Below are 20,583 nucleotides of genomic sequence, written 5' to 3' on the forward strand. Positions count from 1 at the left end.
AATTGTTCGTCATCACAGATACTGTTTGCTATACGGCCACGACGCGCAACTGATTTCCAAAATTCATCTTTCTCCTGTTAGGATGGAACTTACGACTCCTGGTTTATTAGAACACTGCTCTACCGCTGAGCTAAAGAGGCGCGGCCTAGCAGTACTCTTGGGTACTTCGTCCTTACGGTCGTCTGCATCATCCGACTTCAGCTGACAACACTTCATATTACCGGCTAATATTTGCAGCTATGACGACCCATTACTGCTTAGCTACACATCTGACACGTAACCAATGTTCTTTCCAAACAACAACACTTGCATTTCAGAACATGTCTTTCACACATGTCTACAAAATCACCTTCACCTTCAAATACAGTTTTCTTGTGACTGACAGAGACATAGGCAAAGTTTAAAGTTGCTTTTTCCATTACATCTCGGTAATCAGAAAAACGGTAATTTACATCTGCAGCGGAACAAAATTCCGTTCCTCCCAGCGTGTGGCTCGAACCCACGACCCTGGGATTAAGAGTCTGACGCTCTAACGACTGCGCTAGCCGGCTACTTCGGCGAATACCTGCCGGGTAGCACGTCACACAGTACTCGTTTGGGTTGGGTGGTCCCATACAGAATCTCTCCATGCTGCCTAATGTTTTCCTAACGTCACACTCGTCACGTACTTCACTTTTATGTCATAATCATTTCTGAGAGGTAAGGAAATTGCATGACAACATGCAGAGCTAGTTGCGTCAAAATTAACACACATACTTTATGTGACTCAAAAGCCGAACGAGTTACTTTCCGACGTTGTTTCAGATGTGTAAGTGCCAGTCAAAAATAGCTGTGTCGGCACTCTGCCGACCATTTCGCTAGTTAACACCGGTCTTGTTGTGTGTGTTTCAAGCTCAAGAGCATCTCCAAGCAAAAAAATGGTCAACAGCAACATTCAGACGGTTTCGTAGTGCTCAATTGCTACATTAAAACGGTATGTTTCTTTTTCAGAACTGGAAAAACACGACCATGACAGCATTCGAACCTGTAATCTTCAGATCCGAAGTCCGACGCCTTATCCATTAGGCCACACGGTCACTGACGACCAACTATAACATGTATACGACTCATCTCGAAACGCTCACACCCCTGAGGATTTGTGTTTTCGTTCTACACAGCCGCTGCCGCTTGCTCTTTCCCACCCACTCGGTACATTCAACCTCTTACGAGACCGACCAAATATAGACTGAGAAACAAGACCGCACACTTTGTGCATTCGGAATCGAAGGCAGGGCGCCCTCGCCGGATTTGCTACGCTGGCCATTTGCTACTTCTGCAGAAGCGGCGGCGGCGGCGCCGACGACGACGACGCCCGCGAGAGGCTCTGAGATATGTGAGAAATACATCTTTAAAATGTAATTCAGACTGCCTCGTCCCACCGTATGCTGTACCGCTTTGGTAAATGCTTTATCTGCGCCATTCGCCTTAATCACATCTGAGAGTAATTCTTAAAAAAACGCCTGTCGCTAATTGTTCGTCATCACAGATACTGTTTGCTATACGGCCACGACGCACAACTGATTTCCAAAATTCATCTTTCTCCTGTTTGGATGGAACTTACGACTCCTGGTTTATTAGAACACTGCTCTACCGCTGAGCTAAAGAGGCGCGGCCTAGCGGTACTCTTGGGTACTTCGTCCTTACGGCCGTCTGCATCATCCGACTTCAGCTGACAACACTTCATATTACCGGCTAATATTTGCAGCTATGACGACCCATTACTGCTTAGCTACACATCTGACACGTAACCAATGTTCTCTCCAAACAACAACACTTGCATTTCAGAACATGTCTTTCACACATGTCTACAAAATCTCTTTCACCTTCAAATACAGTTTTCTTGTGACTGACAGAGACATAGGCAAAGTTTAATGTTGCTTTTTCCATTACATCTCGGTAATCAGAAAAACGGTAATTTACATCTGCAGCGGAACAAAATTCCGTTCCTCCCAGCGTGTGGCTCGAACCCACGACCCTGGGATTAAGAGTCTGACGCTCTACCGACTGCGCTAGCCGGCTACCTCGGCGAATACCTGCCGGGTAGCACGCCACACAGTACTCGTTTGGGTTGGGTGGTCCCATACAGAATCTCTCCATGCTGCCTAATGTTTTCCTAACGTCACACTCGTCACGTACTTCACTTTTATGTCATAATCATTTCTGAGAGGTAAGGAAATTGCATGACAACATGCAGAGCTAGTTGCGTCAAAATTAACACACATACTTTATGTGACTCAAAAGCCGAACGAGTTACTTTCCGACGTTGTTTCAGATGTGTAAGTGCCAGTCAAAACTCGCCGTGTCGGCACTCTGCCGACCATTTCACTAGTTAACACCGGTCTTGTTGTGTGTGTTTCAAGCTCAACAGCATCTCCAAGCAAAAAAATGGTCAACAGCAACATTCAGACGGTTTCGTAGTGCTCAATTGCTACATTAAAACGGTATGTTTCTTTTTCAGAACTGGAAAAACACGACCATGACAGCATTCGAACCTGTAATCTTCAGATCCGAAGTCCGACGCCTTATCCATTAGGCCACACGGTCACTGACGACCGACTATAACATGTATACGACTCATCTCGAAACGCTCACACCTCTGAGGATTTGTGTTTTCGTTCTACACAGCCGCTGCCGCTTGCTCTTTCCCACCCACTCGGTACATTCAACCTCTTACGAGACCGACCAAATATAGACTGAGAAACAAGACCACACACTTTGTGCATTCGGAATCGAAGGCAGGGCGTCCCTCGCCGGATTTGCTACGCTGGCCATTTGCTACTTCTGCAGAAGCGGCGGCGGCCGCGTCGACGACGACGACGACGACGACGACGACGACGACCGCGAGAGGCTCTGAGATATGTGAGAAATACATCTGTAAAATGTAATTCAGACTGCCTCGTCCCACCGTATGCTGTACCGCTTTGGTAAATGCTTTATCTGCGCCATTCGCCTTAATCACATCTGAGAGTAATTCTTAAAAAAACGCCTGTCGCTAATTGTTCGTCATCACAGATACTGTTTGCTATACGGCCACGACGCGCAACTGATTTCCAAAATTCATCTTTCTCCTGTTAGGATGGAACTTACGACTCCTGGTTTGTTAGAACACTGCTCTACCGCTGAGCTAAAGAGGCGCGGCCTAGCGGTACTCTTGGGTACTTCGTCCTTACGGTCGTCTGCATCATCCGACTTCAGCTGACAACACTTCATATTACCGGCTAATATTTGCAGCTATGACGACCCATTACTGCTTAGCTACACATCTGACACGTAACCAATGTTCTCTCCAAACAACAACACTTGCATTTCAGAACATGTCTTTCACACATGTCTACAAAATCACCTTCACCTTCAAATACAGTTTTCTTGTGACTGACAGAGACATAGGCAAAGTTTAAAGTTGCTTTTTCCATTACATCTCGGTAATCAGAAAAACGGTAATTTACATCTGCAGCGGAACAAAATTCCGTTCCTCCCAGCGTGTGGCTCGAACCCACGACCCTGGGATTAAGAGTCTGACGCTCTAACGACTGCGCTAGCCGGCTACCTCGGCGAATACCTGCCGGGTAGCACGTCACACAGTACTCGTTTGGGTTGGGTGGTCCCATACAGAATCTCTCCATGCTGCCTAATGTTTTCCTAACGTCACACTCGTCACGTACTTCACTTTTATGTCATAATCATTTCTGAGAGGTAAGGAAATTGCATGACAACATGCAGAGCTAGTTGCGTCAAAATTAACACACATACTTTATGTGACTCAAAAGCCGAACGAGTTACTTTCCGACATTGTTTCAGATGTGTAAGTGCCAGTCAAAACTCGCGGTGTCGGCACTCTGCCGACCATTTCGCTAGTTAACACCGGTCTTGTTGTGTGTGTTTCAAGCTCAAGAGCATCTCCAAGCAAAAAAATGGTCAACAGCAACATTCAGACGGTTTCGTAGTGCTCAATTGCTACATTAAAACGGTATGTTTCTTTTTCAGAACTGGAAAAACACGAGCGTGACAGCATTCGAACCTGTAATCTTCAGATCCGAAGTCCGACGCCTTATCCATTAGGCCACACGGTCACTGACGACCAACTATAACATGTATACGACTCATCTCGAAACGCTCACACCCGTGAGGATTTGTGTTTTCGTTCTACACAGCCGCTGCCTCTTGCTCTTTCCCACCCACTCGGTACATTCAACCTCTTACGAGACCGACCAAATATAGACTGAGAAACAAGACCACACACTTTGTGCATTCGGAATCGAAGGCAGGGCGTCCCTCGCCGGATTTGCTACGCTGGCCATTTGCTACTTCTGCAGAAGCGGCGGCGGCGGCGCCGTCGACGACGACGACGACGACGACGACCGCGAGAGGCTCTGAGATATGTGAGAAATACATCTATAAAATGTAATTCAGACTGCCTCGTCCCACCGTATGCTGTACCGCTTTGGTAAATGCTTTATCTGCGCCATTCGCCTTAATCACATCTGAGAGTAATTCTTAAAAAAACGCCTGTCGCTAATTGTTCGTCATCACAGATACTGTTTGCTATACGGCCACGACGCACAACTGATTTCCAAAATTCATCTTTCTCCTGTTAGGATGGAACTTACGACTCCTGGTTTATTAGAACACTGCTCTACCGCTGAGCTAAAGAGGCGCGGCCTAGCGGTACTCTTGGGTACTTCGTCCTTACGGCCGTCTGCATCATCCGACTTCAGCTGACAACACTTCATATTACCGGCTAATATTTGCAGCTATGACGACCCATTACTGCTTAGCTACACATCTGACACGTAACCAATGTTCTCTCCAAACAACAACACTTGCATTTCAGAACATGTCTTTCACACATGTCTACAAATTCACTTTCACCTTCAAATACAGTTTTCTTGTGACTGACAGAGACATAGGCAAAGTTTAAAGTTGCTTTTTAGATTACATCTCGGTAATCAGAAAAACGGTAATTTACATCTGCAGCGGAACAAAATTCCGTTCCTCCCAGCGTGTGGCTCGAACCCACGACCCTGGGATTAAGAGTCTGACGCTCTACCGACTGCGCTAGCCGGCTACCTCTGCGAAACCTGCTGGGTAGCACGTCACACAGTACTCGTTTGGGTTGGGTGGTCCCATACAGAATCTCTCCATGCTGCCTAATGTTTTCCTAACGTCACACTCGTCACGTACTTCACTTTTATGTCATAATCATTTCTGAGAGGTAAAGAAATTGCATGACAACATGCAGAGCTAGTTGCGTCAAAATTAACACACATACTTTATGTGACTCAAAAGCCGAACGAGTTACTTTCCGACGTTGTTTCAGATGTGTAAGTGCCAGTCAAAACTCGCGGTGTCGGCACTCTGCCGACCATTTCACTAGTTAACACCGGTCTTGTTGTGTGTGTTTCAAGCTCAAGAGCATCTCCAAGCAAAAAATGGTCAACAGCAACATTCAGACGGTTTCGTAGTGCTCAATTGCTACATTAAAACGGTATGTTTCTTTTTCAGAACTGGAAAAACACGACCGTGACAGCATTCGAACCTGTAATCTTCAGATCCGAAGTCCGACGCCTTATCCATTAGGCCACACGGTCACTGACGACCAACTATAACATGTATACGACTCATCTCGAAACGCTCACACCCCTGAGGATTTGTGTTTTCGTTCTACACAGCCGCTGCCGCTTGCTCTTTCCCACCCACTCGGTACATTCAACCTCTTACGAGACCGACCAAATATAGACTGAGAAACAAGACCACACACTTTGTGCATTCGGAATCGAAGGCAGGGCGTCCCTCGCCGGATTTGCTACGCTGGAAATTTGCTACTTCTGCAGAAGCGGCGCCGCCGATGACGACGACGACGACGACGAACGCGAGAGGCTCTGAGATATGTGAGAAATACATCTGTAAAATGTAATTCAGACTGCCTCGTCCCACCGTATGCTGTACCGCTTTGGTAAATGCTTTATCTGCGCCATTCGCCTTAATCACATCTGAGAGTAATTCTTAAAAAAACGCCTGTCGCTAATTGTTCGTCATCACAGATACTGTTTGCTATACGGCCACGACGCGCAACTGATTTCCAAAATTCATCTTTCTCCTGTTAGGATGGAACTTACGACTCCTGGTTTATTAGAACACTGCTCTACCGCTGAGCTAAAGAGGCGCGGCCTAGCGGTACTCTTGGGTACTTCGTCCTTACGGTCGTCTGCATCATCCGACTTCAGCTGACAACACTTCATATTACCGGCTAATATTTGCAGCTATGACGACCCATTACTGCTTAGCTACACATCTGACACGTAACCAATGTTCTCTCCAAACAACAACACTTGCATTTCAGAACATGTCTTTCACACATGTCTACAAAATCACCTTCACCTTCAAATACAGTTTTCTTGTGACTGACAGAGACATAGGCAAAGTTTAAAGTTGCTTTTTCCATTACATCTCGGTAATCAGAAAAACGGTAATTTACATCTGCAGCGGAACAAAATTCCGTTCCTCCCAGCGTGTGGCTCGAACCCACGACCCTGGGATTAAGAGTCTGACGCTCTAACGACTGCGCTAGCCGGCTACCTCGGCGAATACCTGCCGGGTAGCACGTCACACAGTACTCGTTTGGGTTGGGTGGTCCCATACAGAATCTCTCCATGCTGCCTAATGTTTTCCTAACGTCACACTCGTCACGTACTTCACTTTTATGTCATAATCATTTCTGAGAGGTAAGGAAATTGCATGACAACATGCAGAGCTAGTTGCGTCAAAATTAACACACATACTTTATGTGACTCAAAAGCCGAACGAGTTACTTTCCGACATTGTTTCAGATGTGTAAGTGCCAGTCAAAACTCGCGGTGTCGGCACTCTGCCGACCATTTCGCTAGTTAACACCGGTCTTGTTGTGTGTGTTTCAAGCTCAAGAGCATCTCCAAGCAAAAAAATGGTCAACAGCAACATTCAGACGGTTTCGTAGTGCTCAATTGCTACATTAAAACGGTATGTTTCTTTTTCAGAACTGGAAAAACACGAGCGTGACAGCATTCGAACCTGTAATCTTCAGATCCGAAGTCCGACGCCTTATCCATTAGGCCACACGGTCACTGACGACCAACTATAACATGTATACGACTCATCTCGAAACGCTCACACCCGTGAGGATTTGTGTTTTCGTTCTACACAGCCGCTGCCGCTTGCTCTTTCCCACCCACTCGGTACATTCAACCTCTTACGAGACCGACCAAATATAGACTGAGAAACAAGACCACACACTTTGTGCATTCGGAATCGAAGGCAGGGCGTCCCTCGCCGGATTTGCTACGCTGGCCATTTGCTACTTCTGCAGAAGCGGCGGCGGCGGCGCCGTCGACGACGACGACGACGACGACGACCGCGAGAGGCTCTGAGATATGTGAGAAATACATCTATAAAATGTAATTCAGACTGCCTCGTCCCACCGTATGCTGTACCGCTTTGGTAAATGCTTTATCTGCGCCATTCGCCTTAATCACATCTGAGAGTAATTCTTAAAAAAACGCCTGTCGCTAATTGTTCGTCATCACAGATACTGTTTGCTATACGGCCACGACGCACAACTGATTTCCAAAATTCATCTTTCTCCTGTTAGGATGGAACTTACGACTCCTGGTTTATTAGAACACTGCTCTACCGCTGAGCTAAAGAGGCGCGGCCTAGCGGTACTCTTGGGTACTTCGTCCTTACGGCCGTCTGCATCATCCGACTTCAGCTGACAACACTTCATATTACCGGCTAATATTTGCAGCTATGACGACCCATTACTGCTTAGCTACACATCTGACACGTAACCAATGTTCTCTCCAAACAACAACACTTGCATTTCAGAACATGTCTTTCACACATGTCTACAAATTCACTTTCACCTTCAAATACAGTTTTCTTGTGACTGACAGAGACATAGGCAAAGTTTAAAGTTGCTTTTTAGATTACATCTCGGTAATCAGAAAAACGGTAATTTACATCTGCAGCGGAACAAAATTCCGTTCCTCCCAGCGTGTGGCTCGAACCCACGACCCTGGGATTAAGAGTCTGACGCTCTACCGACTGCGCTAGCCGGCTACCTCTGCGAAACCTGCTGGGTAGCACGTCACACAGTACTCGTTTGGGTTGGGTGGTCCCATACAGAATCTCTCCATGCTGCCTAATGTTTTCCTAACGTCACACTCGTCACGTACTTCACTTTTATGTCATAATCATTTCTGAGAGGTAAAGAAATTGCATGACAACATGCAGAGCTAGTTGCGTCAAAATTAACACACATACTTTATGTGACTCAAAAGCCGAACGAGTTACTTTCCGACGTTGTTTCAGATGTGTAAGTGCCAGTCAAAACTCGCGGTGTCGGCACTCTGCCGACCATTTCACTAGTTAACACCGGTCTTGTTGTGTGTGTTTCAAGCTCAAGAGCATCTCCAAGCAAAAAATGGTCAACAGCAACATTCAGACGGTTTCGTAGTGCTCAATTGCTACATTAAAACGGTATGTTTCTTTTTCAGAACTGGAAAAACACGACCGTGACAGCATTCGAACCTGTAATCTTCAGATCCGAAGTCCGACGCCTTATCCATTAGGCCACACGGTCACTGACGACCAACTATAACATGTATACGACTCATCTCGAAACGCTCACACCCCTGAGGATTTGTGTTTTCGTTCTACACAGCCGCTGCCGCTTGCTCTTTCCCACCCACTCGGTACATTCAACCTCTTACGAGACCGACCAAATATAGACTGAGAAACAAGACCACACACTTTGTGCATTCGGAATCGAAGGCAGGGCGTCCCTCGCCGGATTTGCTACGCTGGAAATTTGCTACTTCTGCAGAAGCGGCGCCGCCGATGACGACGACGACGACGACGAACGCGAGAGGCTCTGAGATATGTGAGAAATACATCTATAAAATGTAATTCAGACTGCCTCGTCCCACCGTATGCTGTACCGCTTTGGTAAATGCTTTATCTGCGCCATTCGCCTTAATCACATCTGAGAGTAATTCTTAAAAAAACGCCTGTCGCTAATTGTTCGTCATCACAGATACTGTTTGCTATACGGCCACGACGCACAACTGATTTCCAAAATTCATCTTTCTCCTGTTAGAATGGAACTTACGACTCCTGGTTTATTAGAGCACTGCTCTAACGCTGAGCTAAAGAGGCGCGGCCTAGCGGTACTCTTGGGTACTTCGTCCTTACGGTCGTCTGCATCATCCGACTTCAGCTGACAACACTTCATATTACCGGCTAATATTTGCAGCTATGACGACCCATTACTGCTTAGCTACACATCTGACACGTAACCAATGTTCTCTCCAAACAACAACACTTGCATTTCAGAACATGTCTTTCACACATGTCTACAAAATCACCTTCACCTTCAAATACAGTTTTCTTGTGACTGACAGAGACATAGGCAAAGTTTAAAGTTGCTTTTTCCATTACATCTCGGTAATCAGAAAAACGGTAATTTACATCTGCAGCGGAACAAAATTCCGTTCCTCCCAGTGTGTGGCTCGAACCCACGACCCTGGGATTAAGAGTCTGACGCTCTAACGACTGCGCTAGCCGGCTACCTCGGCGAATACCTGCCGGGTAGCACGTCACACAGTACTCGTTTGGGTTGGGTGGTCCCATACAGAATCTCTCCATGCTGCCTAATGTTTTCCTAACGTCACACTCGTCACGTACTTCACTTTTATGTCATAATCATTTCTGAGAGGTAAGGAAATTGCATGACAACATGCAGAGCTAGTTGCGTCAAAATTAACACACATACTTTATGTGACTCAAAAGCCGAACGAGTTACTTTCCGACATTGTTTCAGATGTGTAAGTGCCAGTCAAAACTCGCGGTGTCGGCACTCTGCCGACCATTTCGCTAGTTAACACCGGTCTTGTTGTGTGTGTTTCAAGCTCAAGAGCATCTCCAAGCAAAAAAATGGTCAACAGCAACATTCAGACGGTTTCGTAGTGCTCAATTGCTACATTAAAACGGTATGTTTCTTTTTCAGAACTGGAAAAACACGAGCGTGACAGCATTCGAACCTGTAATCTTCAGATCCGAAGTCCGACGCCTTATCCATTAGGCCACACGGTCACTGACGACCAACTATAACGTGTATACGACTCATCTCGAAACGCTCACACCCGTGAGGATTTGTGTTTTCGTTCTACACAGCCGCTGCCGCTTGCTCTTTCCCACCCACTCGGTACATTCAACCTCTTACGAGACCGACCAAATATAGACTGAGAAACAAGACCACACACTTTGTGCATTCGGAATCGAAGGCAGGGCGTCCCTCGCCGGATTTGCTACGCTGGAAATTTGCTACTTCTGCAGAAGCGGCGCCGCCGATGACGACGACGACGACGACGAACGCGAGAGGCTCTGAGATATGTGAGAAATACATCTGTAAAATGTAATTCAGACTGCCTCGTCCCACCGTATGCTGTACCGCTTTGGTAAATGCTTTATCTGCGCCATTCGCCTTAATCACATCTGAGAGTAATTCTTAAAAAAACGCCTGTCGCTAATTGTTCGTCATCACAGATACTGTTTGCTATACGGCCACGACGCGCAACTGATTTCCAAAATTCATCTTTCTCCTGTTAGGATGGAACTTACGACTCCTGGTTTATTAGAACACTGCTCTACCGCTGAGCTAAAGAGGCGCGGCCTAGCGGTACTCTTGGGTACTTCGTCCTTACGGTCGTCTGCATCATCCGACTTCAGCTGACAACACTTCATATTACCGGCTAATATTTGCAGCTATGACGACCCATTACTGCTTAGCTACACATCTGACACGTAACCAATGTTCTCTCCAAACAACAACACTTGCATTTCAGAACATGTCTTTCACACATGTCTACAAAATCACCTTCACCTTCAAATACAGTTTTCTTGTGACTGACAGAGACATAGGCAAAGTTTAAAGTTGCTTTTTCCATTACATCTCGGTAATCAGAAAAACGGTAATTTACATCTGCAGCGGAACAAAATTCCGTTCCTCCCAGCGTGTGGCTCGAACCCACGACCCTGGGATTAAGAGTCTGACGCTCTAACGACTGCGCTAGCCGGCTACCTCGGCGAATACCTGCCGGGTAGCACGTCACACAGTACTCGTTTGGGTTGGGTGGTCCCATACAGAATCTCTCCATGCTGCCTAATGTTTTCCTAACGTCACACTCGTCACGTACTTCACTTTTATGTCATAATCATTTCTGAGAGGTAAGGAAATTGCATGACAACATGCAGAGCTAGTTGCGTCAAAATTAACACACATACTTTATGTGACTCAAAAGCCGAACGAGTTACTTTCCGACATTGTTTCAGATGTGTAAGTGCCAGTCAAAACTCGCGGTGTCGGCACTCTGCCGACCATTTCGCTAGTTAACACCGGTCTTGTTGTGTGTGTTTCAAGCTCAAGAGCATCTCCAAGCAAAAAAATGGTCAACAGCAACATTCAGACGGTTTCGTAGTGCTCAATTGCTACATTAAAACGGTATGTTTCTTTTTCAGAACTGGAAAAACACGAGCGTGACAGCATTCGAACCTGTAATCTTCAGATCCGAAGTCCGACGCCTTATCCATTAGGCCACACGGTCACTGACGACCAACTATAACATGTATACGACTCATCTCGAAACGCTCACACCCGTGAGGATTTGTGTTTTCGTTCTACACAGCCGCTGCCGCTTGCTCTTTCCCACCCACTCGGTACATTCAACCTCTTACGAGACCGACCAAATATAGACTGAGAAACAAGACCACACACTTTGTGCATTCGGAATCGAAGGCAGGGCGTCCCTCGCCGGATTTGCTACGCTGGCCATTTGCTACTTCTGCAGAAGCGGCGGCGGCGGCGCCGTCGACGACGACGACGACGACGACGACCGCGAGAGGCTCTGAGATATGTGAGAAATACATCTATAAAATGTAATTCAGACTGCCTCGTCCCACCGTATGCTGTACCGCTTTGGTAAATGCTTTATCTGCGCCATTCGCCTTAATCACATCTGAGAGTAATTCTTAAAAAAACGCCTGTCGCTAATTGTTCGTCATCACAGATACTGTTTGCTATACGGCCACGACGCACAACTGATTTCCAAAATTCATCTTTCTCCTGTTAGGATGGAACTTACGACTCCTGGTTTATTAGAACACTGCTCTACCGCTGAGCTAAAGAGGCGCGGCCTAGCGGTACTCTTGGGTACTTCGTCCTTACGGCCGTCTGCATCATCCGACTTCAGCTGACAACACTTCATATTACCGGCTAATATTTGCAGCTATGACGACCCATTACTGCTTAGCTACACATCTGACACGTAACCAATGTTCTCTCCAAACAACAACACTTGCATTTCAGAACATGTCTTTCACACATGTCTACAAATTCACTTTCACCTTCAAATACAGTTTTCTTGTGACTGACAGAGACATAGGCAAAGTTTAAAGTTGCTTTTTAGATTACATCTCGGTAATCAGAAAAACGGTAATTTACATCTGCAGCGGAACAAAATTCCGTTCCTCCCAGCGTGTGGCTCGAACCCACGACCCTGGGATTAAGAGTCTGACGCTCTACCGACTGCGCTAGCCGGCTACCTCTGCGAAACCTGCTGGGTAGCACGTCACACAGTACTCGTTTGGGTTGGGTGGTCCCATACAGAATCTCTCCATGCTGCCTAATGTTTTCCTAACGTCACACTCGTCACGTACTTCACTTTTATGTCATAATCATTTCTGAGAGGTAAAGAAATTGCATGACAACATGCAGAGCTAGTTGCGTCAAAATTAACACACATACTTTATGTGACTCAAAAGCCGAACGAGTTACTTTCCGACGTTGTTTCAGATGTGTAAGTGCCAGTCAAAACTCGCGGTGTCGGCACTCTGCCGACCATTTCACTAGTTAACACCGGTCTTGTTGTGTGTGTTTCAAGCTCAAGAGCATCTCCAAGCAAAAAATGGTCAACAGCAACATTCAGACGGTTTCGTAGTGCTCAATTGCTACATTAAAACGGTATGTTTCTTTTTCAGAACTGGAAAAACACGACCGTGACAGCATTCGAACCTGTAATCTTCAGATCCGAAGTCCGACGCCTTATCCATTAGGCCACACGGTCACTGACGACCAACTATAACATGTATACGACTCATCTCGAAACGCTCACACCCCTGAGGATTTGTGTTTTCGTTCTACACAGCCGCTGCCGCTTGCTCTTTCCCACCCACTCGGTACATTCAACCTCTTACGAGACCGACCAAATATAGACTGAGAAACAAGACCACACACTTTGTGCATTCGGAATCGAAGGCAGGGCGTCCCTCGCCGGATTTGCTACGCTGGAAATTTGCTACTTCTGCAGAAGCGGCGCCGCCGATGACGACGACGACGACGACGAACGCGAGAGGCTCTGAGATATGTGAGAAATACATCTATAAAATGTAATTCAGACTGCCTCGTCCCACCGTATGCTGTACCGCTTTGGTAAATGCTTTATCTGCGCCATTCGCCTTAATCACATCTGAGAGTAATTCTTAAAAAAACGCCTGTCGCTAATTGTTCGTCATCACAGATACTGTTTGCTATACGGCCACGACGCACAACTGATTTCCAAAATTCATCTTTCTCCTGTTAGAATGGAACTTACGACTCCTGGTTTATTAGAGCACTGCTCTAACGCTGAGCTAAAGAGGCGCGGCCTAGCGGTACTCTTGGGTACTTCGTCCTTACGGTCGTCTGCATCATCCGACTTCAGCTGACAACACTTCATATTACCGGCTAATATTTGCAGCTATGACGACCCATTACTGCTTAGCTACACATCTGACACGTAACCAATGTTCTCTCCAAACAACAACACTTGCATTTCAGAACATGTCTTTCACACATGTCTACAAAATCACCTTCACCTTCAAATACAGTTTTCTTGTGACTGACAGAGACATAGGCAAAGTTTAAAGTTGCTTTTTCCATTACATCTCGGTAATCAGAAAAACGGTAATTTACATCTGCAGCGGAACAAAATTCCGTTCCTCCCAGTGTGTGGCTCGAACCCACGACCCTGGGATTAAGAGTCTGACGCTCTAACGACTGCGCTAGCCGGCTACCTCGGCGAATACCTGCCGGGTAGCACGTCACACAGTACTCGTTTGGGTTGGGTGGTCCCATACAGAATCTCTCCATGCTGCCTAATGTTTTCCTAACGTCACACTCGTCACGTACTTCACTTTTATGTCATAATCATTTCTGAGAGGTAAGGAAATTGCATGACAACATGCAGAGCTAGTTGCGTCAAAATTAACACACATACTTTATGTGACTCAAAAGCCGAACGAGTTACTTTCCGACATTGTTTCAGATGTGTAAGTGCCAGTCAAAACTCGCGGTGTCGGCACTCTGCCGACCATTTCGCTAGTTAACACCGGTCTTGTTGTGTGTGTTTCAAGCTCAAGAGCATCTCCAAGCAAAAAAATGGTCAACAGCAACATTCAGACGGTTTCGTAGTGCTCAATTGCTACATTAAAACGGTATGTTTCTTTTTCAGAACTGGAAAAACACGAGCGTGACAGCATTCGAACCTGTAATCTTCAGATCCGAAGTCCGACGCCTTATCCATTAGGCCACACGGTCACTGACGACCAACTATAACGTGTATACGACTCATCTCGAAACGCTCACACCCGTGAGGATTTGTGTTTTCGTTCTACACAGCCGCTGCCGCTTGCTCTTTCCCACCCACTCGGTACATTCAACCTCTTACGAGACCGACCAAATATAGACTGAGAAACAAGACCACACACTTTGTGCATTCGGAATCGAAGGCAGGGCGTCCCTCGCCGGATTTGCTACGCTGGAAATTTGCTACTTCTGCAGAAGCGGCGCCGCCGATGACGACGACGACGACGACGAACGCGAGAGGCTCTGAGATATGTGAGAAATACATCTGTAAAATGTAATTCAGACTGCCTCGTCCCACCGTATGCTGTACCGCTTTGGTAAATGCTTTATCTGCGCCATTCGCCTTAATCACATCTGAGAGTAATTCTTAAAAAAACGCCTGTCGCTAATTGTTCGTCATCACAGATACTGTTTGCTATACGGCCACGACGCGCAACTGATTTCCAAAATTCATCTTTCTCTTGTTAGGATGGAACTTACGACTCCTGGTTTATTAGAACACTGCTCTACCGCTGAGCTAAAGAGGCGCGGCCTAGCGGTACTCTTGGGTACTTCGTCCTTACGGTCGTCTGCATCATCCGACTTCAGCTGACAACACTTCATATTACCGGCTAATATTTGCAGCTATGACGACCCATTACTGCTTAGCTACACATCTGACACGTAACCAATGTTCTCTCCAAACAACAACACTTGCATTTCAGAACATGTCTTTCACACATGTCTACAAAATCACCTTCACCTTCAAATACAGTTTTCTTGTGACTGACAGAGACATAGGCAAAGTTTAAAGTTGCTTTTTCCATTACATCTCGGTAATCAGAAAAACGGTAATTTACATCTGCAGCGGAACAAAATTCCGTTCCTCCCAGCGTGTGGCTCGAACCCACGACCCTGGGATTAAGAGTCTGACGCTCTAACGACTGCGCTAACCGGCTACCTCGGCGAATACCTGCCGGGTAGCACGTCACACAGTACTCGTTTGGGTTGGGTGGTCCCATACAGAATCTCTCCATGCTGCCTAATGTTTTCCTAACGTCACACTCGTCACGTACTTCACTTTTATGTCATAATCATTTCTGAGAGGTAAGGAAATTGCATGACAACATGCAGAGCTAGTTGCGTCAAAATTAACACACATACTTTATGTGACTCAAAAGCCGAACGAGTTACTTTCCGACATTGTTTCAGATGTGTAAGTGCCAGTCAAAACTCGCCGTGTCGGCACTCTGCCGACCATTTCGCTAGTTAACACCGGTCTTGTTGTGTGTGTTTCAAGCTCAAGAGCATCTCCAAGCAAAAAAATGGTCAACAGCAACATTCAGACGGTTTCGTAGTGCTCAATTGCTACATTAAAACGGTATGTTTCTTTTTCAGAACTGGAAAAACACGAGCGTGACAGCATTCGAACCTGTAATCTTCAGATCCGAAGTCCGACGCCTTATCCATTAGGCCACACGGTCACTGACGACCAACTATAACATGTATACGACTCATCTCGAAACGCTCACACCCGTGAGGATTTGTGTTTTCGTTCTACACAGCCGCTGCCGCTTGCTCTTTCCCACCCACTCGGTACATTCAACCTCTTACGAGACCGACCAAATATAGACTGAGAAACAAGACCACACACTTTGTGCATTCGGAATCGAAGGCAGGGCGTCCCTCGCCGTATTTGCTACGCTGGCCATTTGCTACTTCTGCAGAAGCGGCGGCGGCGGCGCCGTCGACGACGACGACGACGACGACGACGACGACGACGACGACGACCGCGAGAGGCTCTGAGATATGTGAGAAATACATCTATAAAATGTAATTCAGACTGCCTCGTCCCACCGTATGCTGTACCGCTTTGGTAAATGCTTTATCTGCGCCATTCGCCTTAATCACATCTGAGAGTAATTCTTAAAAAAACGCCTGTCGGTAATTGTTCGTCATCACAGATACTGTTTGCTATACGGCCACGACGCACAACTGATTTCCAAAATTCATCTTTCTCCTGTTAGGATGGAACTTACGACTCCTGGTTTATTAGAACACTGCTCTACCGCTGAGCTAAAGAGGCGCGGCCTAGCGGTACTCTTGGGTACTTCGTCCTTACGGTCGTCTGCATCATCCGACTTCAGCTGACAACACTTCATATTACCGGCTAATATTTGCAGCTATGACGACCCATTACTGCTTAGCTACACATCTGACACGTAACCAATGTTCTCTCCAAACAACAACACTTGCATTTCAGAACATGTCTTTCACACATGTCTACAAAATCACCTTCACCTTCAAATACAGTTTTCTTGTGACTGACAGAGACATAGGCAAAGTTTAAAGTTGCTTTTTCCATTACATCTCGGTAATCAGAAAAACGGTAATTTACATCTGCAGCGGAACAAAATTCCGTTCCTCCCAGCGTGTGGCTCGAACCCACGACCCTGGGATTAAGAGTCTGACGCTCTAACGACTGCGCTAGCCGGCTACCTCGGCGAATACCTGCCGGGTAGCACGTCACACAGTACTCGTTTGGGTTGGGTGGTCCCATACAGAATCTCTCCATGCTGCCTAATGTTTTCCTAACGTCACACTCGTCACGTACTTCACTTTTATGTCATAATCATTTCTGAGAGGTAAGGAAATTGCATGACAACATGCAGAGCTAGTTGCGTCAAAATTAACACACATACTTTATGTGACTCAAAAGCCGAACGAGTTACTTTCCGACATTGTTTCAGATGTGTAAGTGCCAGTCAAAACTCGCCGTGTCGGCACTCTGCCGACCATTTCGCTAGTTAACACCGGTCTTGTTGTGTGTGTTTCAAGCTCAAGAGCATCTCCAAGCAAAAAAATGGTCAACAGCAACATTCAGACGGTTTCGTAGTGCTCAATTGCTACATTAAAACGGTATGTTTCTTTTTCAGAACTGGAAAAACACGAGCGTGACAGCATTCGAACCTGTAATCTTCAGATCCGAAGTCCGACGCCTTATCCATTAGGCCACACGGTCACTGACGACCAACTATAACATGTATACGACTCATCTCGAAACGCTCACACCCCTGAGGATTTGTGTTTTCGTTCTACACAGCCGCTGCCGCTTGCTCTTTCCCACCCACTCGGTACATTCAACCTCTTACGAGACCGACCAAATATAGACTGAGAAACAAGACCACACACTTTGTGCATTCGGAATCGAAGGCAGGGCGTCCCTCGCCGGATTTGCTACGCTGGCCATTTGCTACTTCTGCAGAAGCGGCGGCGGCGGCGCCGTCGACGACGACGACGACGACGACGACCGCGAGAGGCTCTGAGATATGTGAGAAATACATCTATAAAATGTAATTCAGACTGCCTCGTCCCACCGTATGCTGTACCGCTTTGGTAAATGCTTTATCTGCGCCATTCGCCTTAATCACATCTGAGAGTAATTCTTAAAAAAACGCCTGTCGGTAATTGTTCGTCATCACAGATACTGTTTGCTATACGGCCACGACGCACAACTGATTTCCAAAATTCATCTTTCTCCTGTTAGGATGGAACTTACGACTCCTGGTTTATTAGAACACTGCTCTACCGCTGAGCTAAAGAGGCGCGGCCTAGCGGTACTCTTGGGTACTTCGTCCTTACGGCCGTCTGCATCATCCGACTTCAGCTGACAACACTTCATATTACCGGCTAATATTTGCAGCTATGACGACCCATTACTGCTTAGCTACACATCTGACACGTAACCAATGTTCTCTCCAAACAACAACACTTGCATTTCAGAACATGTCTTTCACACATGTCTACAAATTCACTTTCACCTTCAAATACAGTTTTCTTGTGACTGACAGAGACATAGGCAAAGTTTAAAGTTGCTTTTTAGATTACATCTCGGTAATCAGAAAAACGGTAATTTACATCTGCAGCGGAACAAAATTCCGTTCCTCCCAGCGTGTGGCTCGAACCCACGACCCTGGGATTAAGAGTCTGACGCTCTACCGACTGCGCTAGCCGGCTACCTCTGCGAAACCTGCTGGGTAGCACGTCACACAGTACTCGTTTGGGTTGGGTGGTCCCATACAGAATCTCTCCATGCTGCCTAATGTTTTCCTAACGTCACACTCGTCACGTACTTCACTTTTATGTCATAATCATTTCTGAGAGGTAAAGAAATTGCATGACAACATGCAGAGCTAGTTGCGTCAAAATTAACACACATACTTTATGTGACTCAAAAGCCGAACGAGTTACTTTCCGACGTTGTTTCAGATGTGTAAGTGCCAGTCAAAACTCGCGGTGTCGGCACTCTGCCGACCATTTCACTAGTTAACACCGGTCTTGTTGTGTGTGTTTCAAGCTCAAGAGCATCTCCAAGCAAAAAATGGTCAACAGCAACATTCAGACGGTTTCGTAGTGCTCAATTGCTACATTAAAACGGTATGTTTCTTTTTCAGAACTGGAAAAACACGACCGTGACAGCATTCGAACCTGTAATCTTCAGATCCGAAGTCCGACGCCTTATCCATTAGGCCACACGGTCACTGACGACCAACTATAACATGTATACGACTCATCTCGAAACGCTCACACCCCTGAGGATTTGTGTTTTCGTTCTACACAGCCGCTGCCGCTTGCTCTTTCCCACCCACTCGGTACATTCAACCTCTTACGAGACCGACCAAATATAGACTGAGAAACAAGACCACACACTTTGTGCATTCGGAATCGAAGGCAGGGCGTCCCTCGCCGGATTTGCTACGCTGGAAATTTGCTACTTCTGCAGAAGCGGCGCCGCCGATGACGACGACGACGACGACGAACGCGAGAGGCTCTGAGATATGTGAGAAATACATCTATAAAATGTAATTCAGACTGCCTCGTCCCACCGTATGCCTTACCGCTTTGGTAAATGCTTTATCTGCGCCATTCGCCTTAATCACATCTGAGAGTAATTCTTAAAAAAACGCCTGTCGCTAATTGTTCGTCATCACAGATACTGTTTGCTATACGGCCACGACGCACAACTGATTTCCAAAATTCATCTTTCTCCTGTTAGAATGGAACTTACGACTCCTGGTTTATTAGAGCACTGCTCTAACGCTGAGCTAAAGAGGCGCGGCCTAGCGGTACTCTTGGGTACTTCGTCCTTACAGTCGTCTGCATCATCCGACTTCAGCTGACAACCCTTCATATTACCGGCTAATATTTGCAGCTATGACGACCCATTACTGCTTAGCTACACATCTGACACGTAACCAATGTTCTCTCCAAACAACAACACTTGCATTTCAGAACATGTCTTTCACACATGTCTACAAAATCACCTTCACCTTCAAATACAGTTTTCTTGTGACTGACAGAGACATAGGCAAAGTTTAAAGTTGCTTTTTCCATTACATCTCGGTAATCAGAAAAACGGTAATTTACATCTGCAGCGGAACAAAATTCCGTTCCTCCCAGCGTGTGGCTCGAACCCACGACCCTGGGATTAAGAGTCTGACGCTCTAACGACTGCGCTAGCCGGCTACCTCGGCGAATACCTGCAGGGTAGCATGTCACATAGTACTCGTTTGGGTTGGGTGGTCCCATACAGAATCTCTCCATGCTGCCTAATGTTTTCCTAACGTCACACTCGTCACGTACTTCACTTTTATGTCATAATCATTTCTGAGAGGTAAGGAAATTGCATGACAACATGCAGAGCTAGTTGCGTCAAAATTAACACACATACTTTATGTGACTCAAAAGCCGAACGAGTTACTTTCCGACGTTGTTTCAGATGTGTAAGTGCCAGTCAAAACTCGCGGTGTCGGCACTCTGCCGACCATTTCGCTAGTTAACACCGGTCT

General features: G+C 46.4%; 6 non-coding genes across 6 annotated transcripts; all 6 read right to left on the reverse strand.

Moving 5' to 3' along the window:
- Window positions 1-1,003: 1,003 nt before the first annotated feature.
- Window positions 1,004-1,076, reverse strand: Trnar-ucg (transfer RNA arginine (anticodon UCG)). Its single transcript has one exon. It is a non-coding gene; the product is annotated as a tRNA-Arg (tRNA).
- A 1,434-nt stretch (window positions 1,077-2,510) lies between these two features.
- On the reverse strand, window positions 2,511-2,583 carry Trnar-ucg (transfer RNA arginine (anticodon UCG)). Its single transcript has one exon. It is a non-coding gene; the product is annotated as a tRNA-Arg (tRNA).
- A 2,971-nt stretch (window positions 2,584-5,554) lies between these two features.
- On the reverse strand, window positions 5,555-5,627 carry Trnar-ucg (transfer RNA arginine (anticodon UCG)). Its single transcript has one exon. It is a non-coding gene; the product is annotated as a tRNA-Arg (tRNA).
- Window positions 5,628-8,583: 2,956 nt separating this feature from the next.
- Window positions 8,584-8,656, reverse strand: Trnar-ucg (transfer RNA arginine (anticodon UCG)). Its single transcript has one exon. It is a non-coding gene; the product is annotated as a tRNA-Arg (tRNA).
- A 4,467-nt stretch (window positions 8,657-13,123) lies between these two features.
- On the reverse strand, window positions 13,124-13,196 carry Trnar-ucg (transfer RNA arginine (anticodon UCG)). Its single transcript has one exon. It is a non-coding gene; the product is annotated as a tRNA-Arg (tRNA).
- Window positions 13,197-19,201: 6,005 nt separating this feature from the next.
- On the reverse strand, window positions 19,202-19,274 carry Trnar-ucg (transfer RNA arginine (anticodon UCG)). Its single transcript has one exon. It is a non-coding gene; the product is annotated as a tRNA-Arg (tRNA).
- Between the last annotated feature and the right edge of the window lie 1,309 nt (window positions 19,275-20,583).

This window comes from Schistocerca gregaria, unplaced genomic scaffold (genome assembly GCF_023897955.1).
Source record: "Schistocerca gregaria isolate iqSchGreg1 unplaced genomic scaffold, iqSchGreg1.2 ptg000178l, whole genome shotgun sequence".
Classification (NCBI taxonomy): domain Eukaryota; kingdom Metazoa; phylum Arthropoda; class Insecta; order Orthoptera; family Acrididae; genus Schistocerca; species Schistocerca gregaria.